At 36.6% G+C, this 12,273-nt stretch overlaps 1 protein-coding gene across 17 annotated transcripts in view; it reads right to left on the bottom strand.

Annotated features, from left to right (window-relative positions):
* Nucleotides 1–12,273, bottom strand: part of RBM47 (RNA binding motif protein 47) — a 150,151-nt gene that overhangs the window by 25,361 nt on the left and 112,517 nt on the right. For 15 of the 17 annotated variants that reach the window (XM_019751964.3, XM_074324587.2, XM_019751965.3 and 12 more), the window contains one exon: nucleotides 8,273–8,396. The exons of the other annotated variants lie outside the window; for them this stretch is intronic. The gene's annotated coding sequence lies outside the window, so the exon portion shown is untranslated. The remainder of the gene's footprint in view (nucleotides 1–8,272; nucleotides 8,397–12,273) is intronic. 17 annotated transcript variants of the gene reach the window in all.

Below are 12,273 nucleotides of genomic sequence, written 5' to 3'. Positions count from 1 at the left end.
TGTTTAAATGTTGTTCTCTCTTTATCTAGCTTTCTAGCGTTGTTCCTCTGGTGAGATTTGGACTTTTTTTTTCATATGAGTACAGTGAGAAACAAATGAACAGGTAGGTCCTTCCAGTATTGCTAAGGTTAAACCCTAATACCCAATAGCTTAATTCTTTATTATAAAAACAAGGAAAAGAAGGGAAGAGCATGGGTCCATTGGCATGAGAAGGAATCTGGGTGGGTATTTATGAATGTCGTGGCATGTTTTATCAACTTCATTTGTTTTTCAGTCTTTTCAAAGGACTCTATTAGAAATGGGGCCATCTGAGAGAGGTCCCTTAATAACAGAGAAAGTAAAATTCACCTTCTATTATGAAGCGATTTTAGATATTTTAGGCTATTTCAACTTTCTTCTACATTATTGGAAATATAGTAGAAAATTAAAACAATATGGTTTATTTCATTAGCTCTAATTGAAACATTTCAAAGGCAGGAACTCTTATTTTGGTATCCCCAGTGCCTAGCACTGAAGGAAAGAATGTTTTAATAAGGAATTAAGGAATGGAAGAACCAATGAACGAGCACTGTCATTTATAAGAAACATGGTAGGATGAAACTACAAAAAGAATTTTATCATCACATATAACTACCGGTAAATTGCTTTGGACTTATTTTTTCATTTATTTATTTTTGTGTGTGATTTATCCTCATTCAGAACTATGTGCAAATACGAGTATTGTCATCCCAAGTATTGCCCAGCAGTGTGTCTGTATGACCAAAAATATCCCATTAAAGAATGGACAGGTTGGCTTTGGTACGGGAGCCAGCACTCCTCAGACACAGTTCAGGCACTAGCAGTGTCAAGGGGGAAAAGCCGCATCAGCCATTGATGGACTATACTGAATGCAAATCTTAGCCTCCTTAGGGCCTCCTTGGTAAAGCAGGCACTGGTCAGGCAGCTGTAGAACTTTTGCCTTAAGTTGATATGCTTAGCTTCTATGACATTGTCTCAGAGATTTGGCAGACATTTTATGCCACCAGGAAATAGCCACAAAGATGGTGATCGACCAAAGGCAGTTTCCAAATGCTCTTTTTATGTACAGGTATTTCGAGAAGCTGGGTATTACAGCGCTTGAGCGCATGCGCACTAGAATTGGGTAGGCTCCTTTCTTCCCTGATATTTCTCTGCTCCTAGGCAGTGCTCTCCCATGCAGTGGTGAGTCTTAATGAGTTGGAAAGCAGCTCACAAATTAATCGGATACTAACTATATAATACCGAAGTTCACAAATGTCTATATAAGGAATCCAAGGTTCTCAATTCAATAATGTCACTCACTTATCTACCTTTTCACTTTTCATGGGAGTGTGACACACAGGGAAGTTACCTCTTGTTGCAGAGGAGAAAAGGTAGGGAAGCAACACAGGGACTTCTGGTTTTAGTCGAAAAAAGCATTACCACCTGTCATCTTTCGTCTTTATATTCACATTTCCATGGCCTTTTCCTTAATTGCTTTTTTTCCTCATCTTAAATTCTCATTTAATATCCCTGGTTTTCGAATGTAATTACCTTGGTTAATAAGTACCACAGAGTAATAAATAAGAATAGAGCAATGTATGATTAGCTGTTTGTTTTAATCGTTTAAATAAAACACACACACACACACACACCCCAGTTTTTAACAGGTATTAACCATTTGAACCAAATATAGTAATATATGGTTTAAAACTAGAGAAGAAGAGAGACAATTGCAAATTATTTAAATGCTAAATTTATAATTTTTTTTGAGGTAGAATTTGAAGATATTTGGAAAAAAAATCGAAGTTCTATTCTGTGGAAAGATATTTATTAAAAGAAGAAAGGGAAGGAGAACCAGTTTTCCCAGTCTCTATAATTTAACTACACAGTTAAAATTAGTTGGAAATGTACATAAAAGTTACAAAGACTATAAAAGTTACATAGAAAGCAGAACTATATTAATGAAAGAAACTCATGAAATGTAGACTTTTAAGAATGTAAATGAACAGAAAATATATATCCAGAGTTCAACTGAACCTAGAGCAGTTAGAATGAAATGTTCAAGTGTCAGGACACTTATATATTCCAGATATAGTAAACTCTGGGGACTAGTGTTGGACTATAATTGCCGTTCACGTCTCACATACTCTGTACTTTCATTGTGTGTACTTGAGTTAATGTTTCAGTATGAAAAACTCACATACCAGTAAAAATGTCCCTGATTTGAGCCAGTCATTTATTCCCAGTCTCACAGAGAAATATTGGCTATTCTTTGAGTTAATAAAGTGTGAAATGACTTTAATGCTTCAAGGGAAATATAGGCTACCACCAGTCTTGCAAACTGTTTTTAGACAGCATGGCTTATCTTATCTTACCCAGCCTTAGAAAATTTAATTGGCTTAGTTATTTCCTCTTTCTCCAAATCCCCTTTTATGGCAAAGAGAAAATGAGGACCTACAGCAGCAGTTTAACCCTCATAAACCAGTCCCCATAAAAACAAAGATGGGCCTGACACCAGAGTCTTAGTGGATGTAACACTAAGTGATTTGGGATTTGGACACCCGACTACCAATCCCGTGTTCTAATGTTGAGAATCTCTACAAGTTCACATGGAGAATCCTGCAGCTATGAGCAATCTCTGTGTGGGCTGTTATCTCTATAGTCAGCCGCAGACCTTTGGTCCTGGTGCGACCAGGTGAGGCCGCTTACACAGCCTGGTAGTTTCTTCTTACTTCTCAAGACTGCAAGTGAAGGCTAGCCAGACCCTCCTGTAAGCACATCTAGCTTCTGTCTACAATAAAACAGAACTAGAAAACTACTGTGGAAAACCGTTTGGAAACGTAACTGTGGCTAATCTAGTTTTGTTTCTCTAAAGCAGTGTGGAGAGAAATTTTTGTACAAATAAATATTGGCTGTAGCCCACAACACACGGCCCCGTTCAGCATGAAGTGTCCTCTGTTTTCCTTTGCTGCCAAACATATGTACATATATAACACACACTTTTCTTTTTGGCCTAAAACACTATCTACCTCTTCGTTGCTTCTGTTGGGGATTTCATCAAGCATGTTTACATCAAAACACTTGCTGATCCCAGGCACCCTGTCATTGCTGTATCCTAGTTTTGGGAGCTGAGCTGGCTGAGCTGTTAGTTCCCCAGCTGCTTTAACTTTATGTAACCTGTCTATTGGGAAACCACCAAAGCCTCCACTAGGTAGAAAAATAAGTGAGGTTGAGCATTAGATGTCAATGCGTGCGTTATTTGCTTAACCGTCTGAAACACATATTCACTGAGATTTAGTGGGATTGAAAAGTACCTCTTTAAAAAGAATCCTGGCTCTTACCATACGCCATATACAATGATTGACTCGAACAGATCACAGACCTAACTGCAAGAGCTAAAACTTATAAAACTCTTAGAAGAAAATACAGAGGAAAAGCTTCATGATACTGGATTTGGCATTGATTTCTTGGATATGAAACCAAAAGCACAGGCAATAAAAGAAAAAAATAGATAAACTGGACTACATTGACATGAAAAATTTTTGTGAACCAAAGAACACAGCAGAGTGAAAAGGTAACCCATAGAATGGGAGAAACTAATCTCTTAAAACATTAAGGAATTAATATCTATAAAATATAAGGAATTCCTATAATAAAGCAACAAAACAAACCAACCAATTAAAAATCAGGCAAAGGGCTGAATAGGTATTTCTCCAAAGATGATACGCAAATAGCCAACAAGCATATGGAAAGATGCTCAATATCACTAACTGTTTGGGAAATGCAAATTAGAGCCACAGTGATATCCCATTTCATACCCATTAAGATGGCTATTATTAAAAACTAAAATTAAAAAACCACACGGCCCCTACAAAAACAGAAAATAACAAGTGTTGACAAGGATGTGGAGAAATTGGAACCCTTGTGCATTGCTGGTGGGATGTAAAATGGTGTAGCTTTTGTGGAAAACAGTATAGTGGTTCCTCAAGAACTTAAACACAGAATTGTCATATAATCCACCAATTCCACTCCTGGGTATATACCCCAAAGAATTAAAAGCAGGGATTCAAACAGATATTTATACATCCATGATCATAGCAGTATTACCCATATAGCTAAAGGGTAGAAATAACCCAAATGTTCAGTGCATGAATGGGTAAACAAAATACGGTATATATACAAAATGGAATATTTCTGAGTCAGCCTTAAAAAGGAAGGAAATTCTGTCACATGCTACAACATAGATGAGCCATGAAGACATTATGCTAAGTGAAATAAGCCAGACACAAAAGGACAAATATTCGGTAATTCCACTTATATGAGATACCTGGAATAGTCAAATTCATAGAGACAAAGTAGAATGGTGGTTGCTAGGAGCTGGGGGGAGGAAGGAATGGGAAGTTATTGTTTAATAATAACTTGTACAAACTGGTACAAAGTTTCAGTTTGGGAAGATAAGAAAGTTCTAGAGATAGATGGTGGTGATATTTACACGAAAATGTGAATATGTTCAATGCCTCTCAACTGTACACTGGTTAAAATGGTAAATTTTTATGTTATGCATATTTTACCACAATAAAAAAAATAGAGAGGTGTGGAAAACTAGTCGAGTCACTATATGGAATAAAAGGGAGGAAGGAATGCAGATTTTTCAGAGAAGACAGGAAAATGATTAGAAAAATGATGTACTAGGTTATGTGACTTTTTTCTTCATGTTTGTGATTCAAATTGCAAAGAGATCAACATATTAGCAAATGAGACTTTTTAACTGTGTGAAAGCTAGTCAAAAAGCAGCTGTGTTGTCCCAAGATTAGAGCCAATTTGAGGAACTACTACAGTTCCTTCATACTTTTAGGTTTTGGAAGTTGTCCCAACATATATTTAAATATATATTTTCTGAAGTATAAAACAAACCAGTATTATAAAAATACTGAGTAGAGAGGAATCCAGTACAATCTACAAAATCTGAATAGAGAGGAATCCAGAAAATATTTATGAAATATCTACCCTATGTTAATAGGCAAGAGGCAATCTACCTCAGAGAGAAAGAGCAGTTGTCCAGTGGCAGACTTTCTTGCCCAAGTTTGGCCCAGTCTCCCTGAAATTGCTCAGTACAGCTCAGTAGTTGAGTTATACAATTTTAACATTTTGGCAGGTGTAGGGGGGTAATGGTGAAGGAAGCTAAATATCATGAGCTTATTTACCCCTTAAACCTGTTTGGTGTGTTCCAATTTGAAAATCTGATAAAAATCCATGAACAGTGCAAGTGTAGACTTTTAGTGTGTGTGTGTTTGGGGGGGGCAACTGGTGCCAGGGTGGGGATGAAGATGAGACAGCACTAATCTGTAGAATGTGTCACCTTTAAAATCCTAGTCATGATTCTACAAACCTCTCTGTGAAGCTCATTGACCATCCTTTGCTTTGGGGACCCCCCGCCTTTTGTATTTTATCCCTTACTTATGAATTATAGGTGGTAGAGCTAAAAGGTAGGGGCCATCTTGAAGGATTTTCCTACTACTTTAATTTTACATTTGAAAAAATGATTCACTTGAAAACATTTCCTAATATTTAATGCAGGGAAACTTCTCTCCTAAAGAAATTGAAGTGCTTTCACTGCCAGATAATGGAAACTATACAACGTATTATGTTTACAGTTAAGTTTACATATCTACATAATGACTTCTATTGTTGTTTTCACTACCTGTGTGTGTGCTCACATCTTTTTACTAAAAACCACTTCAGATACTCTTTAGAAATCGACAAATTTGAGCCTCTCACTTTAAAGAAGAAATAGACCTTGAGAAGTTAGGTGAACCATCCAAGTTTAAGGATTTTTGAGTTTGTTGTTTGTCTGGGCTCACCAACTGAATTAAACTTCCCATAGACAATGAAAAGATCGTTTGTTCTCCTGAAGCATGTAGTACAGAAATGAAGAAAAGTGGTGATAATAAATACCAAGTGAATGAATGCAGGCTTCATATATGCTTTTCCCCGTGAAGAGATCTGAGACATTGATATTAATGTACAATGTGGATCAGATGATACTGTCTTCTAGTCTAGAGACTTAACATTGGTTGGGGTGGGGTGGGCCAGGGAGAGGGAATGGGCTTTTATCTCCTGAGCGTCTGTAGAAATATTGATAATTTTAAACCTTCTTAAAGTAGAAAGAACTCAATCTTCACATGTGTGTAGTGAAATTAACATCATCATATATCATTGGTAGGGGCACATGGGAAGGCAAGTACAATTTGGTACATTTCTGGAGGACAGTTTGACAATATCAAGAGTTTTACAGTGCTCATTAAAATTAGTTCATTCTCATTGGCCCAGTGAATCCCTTTATAGAAATTTACTCCAAGAAAATAATCAGAGACACAGGTAAAATTTATAGTCAAATATTTTCACCACAGTGGTACTTACAATATAATGTAATGAAAATAATCGTATATATTTATGTGTGATGTGACAAATATAATGTTTAAAGGTATGGAAATGGCTAAATTATGACATAGTTGTAGGCTAGAATACTTATTTCATTTCTCTACTAATGTTAACCTTGTTAAACATTTTAGAATATATATATGTGTGTGTATATGTATATATATACATATATACACACACATATATATATATCTGTTTTTTAAGAATACACCATGTTTCCTCAAAGATAAGACCTAGCCGGACAATCAGCTCTAATGCGGCTTTTGGAGCAAAAATTAGTATAAGATCTGGTCTTATTTTCCTATAAGACCGGGTCTTATAATATAATATAATATAATATAATATAATATAATATAATATAATATAATATAATATAATACTGGATCTTATATTAATTTTTTCTCCAAAAGATGCATTACAGCTGATTGTCCGGCCATGTCTTATTTTCAGGGAAATACGATATATAGAATATATATATATATGAAATATTAAAAAAAAAAATAAAAGGAATAAATATACCATAATGTTAATTGTGATTTCTTTGAATTGTGGGGTTATAAGTAATTTTATATTGTTTCTTTAATTTCCAGGTTTCCTTTAATGAATATGCTTTCATAAAAAGAAAAAAATTATAATTAAAAAAATAATTAGCTCTCCGCGTTCCTAAATTTAGTGGACTAAGTCCAGATCCCAGATAAGAGGATATGAAAAGAAGGGACTCTTTTCTCGGGGGGTGGGGGGGATGCTGTTGGGCACATCGGTGTCACCAGAAGCCCCTCCCTGACATACGAGGATCTATTACTTCTCCCTTTTGGAGCTATGGGAGGGCTGGGCCTGGGGCTGGGGAGGGCTGGCCGTGCAAGGTTCCGGGTGAAGGTGACAGAAGTAGCCTCTTTCTTTTATGCTTTGTGTCCACAGCATACATAAAATCATCACAGAATACTAATACCTCTATCTGTAGAGAAGCATATAGTTTTCAAAGTGTATTTATATATGTTACAATTCACCGGATTGCCATGATTTAGAGAGCCTGACATGAGTTACTTTTACCTTATATGACAGGTAAGGAAACAAATTAGAGAAGACATGAGAATTGTTCAAAAACATACAAGTATCTTCTCTAGCCTGTACAAAGGATCCTTCCTTATGTCCAGCACTTTCAAAAGACAATGCTGATTGAAATATACCCTTGGCTTTTTTTTGTGGGGGGGAGAGGGGGCATAAAAGACAAATAAAAGAGATTATAGCCACTGTACTATACACCTGAAACTAATATAAAATAATATTGAATGTCAACTATAACATATATATATGTATATATATATACACACACATATATATGCACTTTACATATGTATATGTATGTATATATATGCACTATATATATATATAGTCACGGGATGTAAAGTACAGCATACGGAATATAGTCAATGGTATTGTAATAGCTGTGTACGATGTCAGAGGGGTAGTAGACTTGGGGTGGGTTATGACTTTGTGAGGGGTGTAAATGTCTAATCATTATGTTGTTTTGTACACCTGAAATTAATTTAATAAAAGAAAAAAAGACAGATTATAAGCACTACATAATCATCATTCCTCATCTCAACTCCCAAAATGCTCACACATGCATACAGTAGCAGTTTTCCCTCGAGCCACAACAATAAGGATTTATACTGTGGGTTCAAAATGACTTATCATTTTGTATAACCACTATGTTGCCACATAAACACACACAAAGTACACCCTGTGTAAGCAGCAGATAGCTTGGTTGATAGGAATGAAAATTTATGGTTTTCCTTAAGGAGAAAAGGACACCAGCTGGTGTACTCACCAAAAACCACCCGTTTGATTTGTCTGGTCCTTTATAGGATGTAGAACAAGAATATGCAGGAAAATTCAGACAGCTTGCTTGGGATTCCTCAGTTCAATTTTTGGAGTGCCCTTTGAGGCAAATCCTAAGGGGTAAAAAAATTGCGAGAAATGTTTTCTAGTTCAATATAATTTTCATACACGTATTACTAATTTGGGGCCATTTTGTTTCAAGACTGGACTACCATTAGTCTATCATGTCCTCTACAAACCAAGAAATGCAACCCTTTATTCCCTTCCTATCATTGAGCAGGCACTAGTAATAAGAAAATAACCAGTTTCTTCCATTTGTTGTATTTTTGCCTCTGTCTTTAGAGCACCCATGACTTCAAGATGAACAACAGTGTTTAGAAAGGAATACAGGTACAGCCTATACCTTTTGCTCATAGGGCCTTAAAAAGAGGTGGTGGTACATTGATGGGGATGGTAATATCTAGTTCATGGGCTGCCCCTGCCAAATGGGGGTTTATGCTACACATCACTAATAGATCATCATCACACTCTTTCCTGCTGAATCCAGGGAGGGTCTCAAAATCCACTGAAACAAGAACTGCCATCTAGCTGATTAGAGGTGCTATCAAAGTGACTTGATGTTCTGCCCTAAGAGGTGTAGTTAACACTGCTGAGGACGTTCTTTGCATGGAGAGTCCCACAATTCCAAATAGAATTTGGAGTCCGAGGATAATCTTTAAAGTCATGAAATAGAAAATATTCAAATTTACGAGACTTAAGGTAAGTGTATTTCAGATGAGATATTAAAATAGATCTTAAGGACAAAACTTTTACCTTTATTTCACATCTGGTGGATATATAATCTGCCCACCTTTAAGAATATTCTCTCCTAACTATCAAGAGCCCTCAACAAGCCACGTAAGATTCAGTTTGGCACAGCGGCTCCAACACCAGACTGGTGGCTAGAAGACTAGTTTTAATTCTAGCTCTGCTGTGCCTTGTTCTGTGTTCTTAGGCAAATCATTTCACCTAGATGAGCCAAACTGTGCTCCCCTGAAGAAAATAAAGGAGTTAGATTGCCAGTGGTTTTCAAACTGATTTTTAATTTTTGTTTTGCTACTTTTTTTTTTTTTTTTTAGTGTAGAACCCATTCTCTAACAAAAATTTACCAAGATGCAGAAACAAATAAAATTGATAAAACAGGAGCTGACTGAAGTAGAGCTGGCGGGGGGGTGATATGGGGAGTAACTCCAGCTCACCACCCATTCTGCTCCATCGTCCACTGGGAATGTGTGGGGACCCCACAGGATCTTTAAGACTACAGACAGCACAATTTGGAATCTGTTGATAAATGGCCTCTAAAGTCAGCTGTAGCTCCAAAATTATTCTGCTGTAACTATCTTTATAATACAGTGACTGACAAAGCATCCAATGGGATCTAACCTGATGGGAACACACATAATAAAACTAAACTATGAACTGAGTTTAATCCTTATTATCAATGAATTACTGGGGGGAATAAAAGGTGCCACATTCTCAAATAAATTATAGAGAAACAGCTGTTAAACTGTTTACTTCTCAAAGTTTATAATCCACACCCAAGTCTATGAGGATGGTTTCCTAAATGCTACGTCCTGGATGACACCTAATGATCAACATCATAGATTTTGATAAATAAAACTAAATGTACAAATTACAAGGTGTGTCCATTAAGTTAATTCTACCGTCGAGGCAACAGAATAAAATTTAGACTCCTGCACTATTCATTTACTAGTTAAGTGAATCCAGACAAATTATTTCAACTTTTCTGAGCTTCAGTTTCCACATTCATAAAATAGAGATAATTCCTTGCAGAATTATATGAAGAAGAGAGAAGATATTTACAAAGCACTATTACTGGAATGTATTATTTGTGCAGAATTGCAGAATTGTGAGTTTTCACTCTTCGCATAATGCCAAAATTCCCCCCTTTAAAAAATGTCATGGTAATGGACATGTAAACTCTATGAATTGAAAGCAAATTATTAATGTCAATAAAATTATAGGTTTCATGTAGTTTGTCATATCTTCATGGAGGAAAGAAGAATTATTGATGTTCCTCTCATTGCTATTCAAAGTAACAGAACATTTCCTTAAAATGAAACACTTAGGTTCAATTGTTTGCTTCTAGAATGACTCCACATTTCATAAAAATTTTAACGTTTTGTCATAAAAAAAAAAATCTTCAACCAAAACCCGTATGTCACTTTTGTCCTGTGACTTCCCGTTGCTCCTGACACAATATTAGGTACCCCAGGGCACCCAGTTTGCGAAGCCCAGCTCTAGTCCCAATCCTTGATTTTACTATGGAGGAAACTGTCTTACTGAAGGTCACATAAATAGGTACACTAAGACATGTGGAGAAATTTCTAGAGAAAAGAAATGGTTTCCAGACATTGGGCTAATTAATTCACTCCAATCCTCTCACCCACTCATTCTGTGAGACAGCTATGGATGTTGTCACTATATCATGGGATCTGTATGAAGACCAAATGGGGAAATTTTCCAACATTCCAGTAGAAGGAAAATGCTACTCTAAACAGAACACTTTTTTTTTCTTTTCTGGGCATAAGAATCTTAGGAGTTGCTTCTGAGTCCCTCTTTAACAAATGGTGGAATCTGGGGACAGATGTTTGTTGGACTTGGGATGCCTGTGGCATCATCTTAATTTGCCTACCCTGATTTTTTTACCCTTTCTTCTTGTCATAACAAATGTAGTTTTGAAAGCTACATTTTTGGAATGACGCAGGGTGTAAATAAATACATGAAATTAATAAATGTATTTTTCTAAAAAGACGGTCCAGTCTATTATCAAGTTCCACGTCACATTCTGTCTGCTTCTCTCAACTCACAGTCACAAACATCATCTAAAAGTGACTTTCTCAAAGTAACTTCTCACCCCCAATCCTCGACCGCCAAGGAATGAGAATTGTTTCTTAAAAGTGAAATCTTTTCTTAAGAGAAACCAACTGTCCACACCCAGGGATGCTGGTACCTGGGCCTAAAGCTACCAAGACACCAGGGGTAAGAGTCAGGTAATAAAATTCGAGTTCTCACTACTACCGGCATGTAACCATGGGCATGCCACTTAACTGATGCTGACATTAACACCTCGTGTAAGAAGAGTTGTTATAAGGATAAAATAAGATACTACATTTGAAAGCATCTTGTAAACTGCCAACCACCAGTTCCTGCCTGGATGCCTGCAGCAGCCTCCCAATGGATCATCCCATCCACTCTTGCCCACTGCAATCAATCTAGTTCTGCTGGCAGACAAAGTGACCTTTTAAAAACACACAATTTGATCATATCACCTTCCTGTTTAAGCCTCTGAACGATCTTCCCACTGCCCTGGGATAACATCAGTGTCCTCAGTAAGTCCTATGAGGAAGACTTTGCTTCCTTTTTCCAGCCTCATCTTGTGTCACTTTCCCCCTTACACATGCTGTTCCCAATGCTTCAAACCTTTGCCAGTCCCCCTGCAAGGCCAGCTTATACTCATCCTTAAACTTCATTCCTTCTCAGAGCCGTCCCTGGAGCCCCTGGGGATATGTTCCTGCAGTGGCCTATAATCCTTCATAGCACTCAGAACACTAGGGTCAATCATATGAAACTGCCATTTTGGAGGACAAAAACTGTAGACTATTGGCAATTGTATATGGTTTCACCTAATAATTATTGGTATAAAAGTGGTCATCTCCAGTCAGTTGTAAACTTTACCAGGGCAAAATCTAGATCTGACTCACTATTATAATCCCCGTGCCCCACACCCAATCCTAGCACACAGGAGGTGCTTAATTATTTAATTAAAGGTATTGTTACTACCTTTTTAATGCTAAGAACATAATTTTTATTGTCATTGGTTGTAAAAATTATGTTTTTATTCAAATATTACTTCTTTGTTTCATAGGAATGAAATGAAATGGGGAAAAAAATCACTTTTTAAGATTTTCATTTCTGGTGTTCCTGGAA

Source organism: Rhinolophus sinicus, chromosome 1 (genome assembly GCF_057876585.1).
Source record: "Rhinolophus sinicus isolate RSI-liver-muscle chromosome 1, RSI-T2T, whole genome shotgun sequence".
Classification (NCBI taxonomy): Eukaryota; Metazoa; Chordata; class Mammalia; order Chiroptera; family Rhinolophidae; genus Rhinolophus; species Rhinolophus sinicus.
This window is presented reverse-complemented; position numbering and strand designations above follow the sequence as displayed.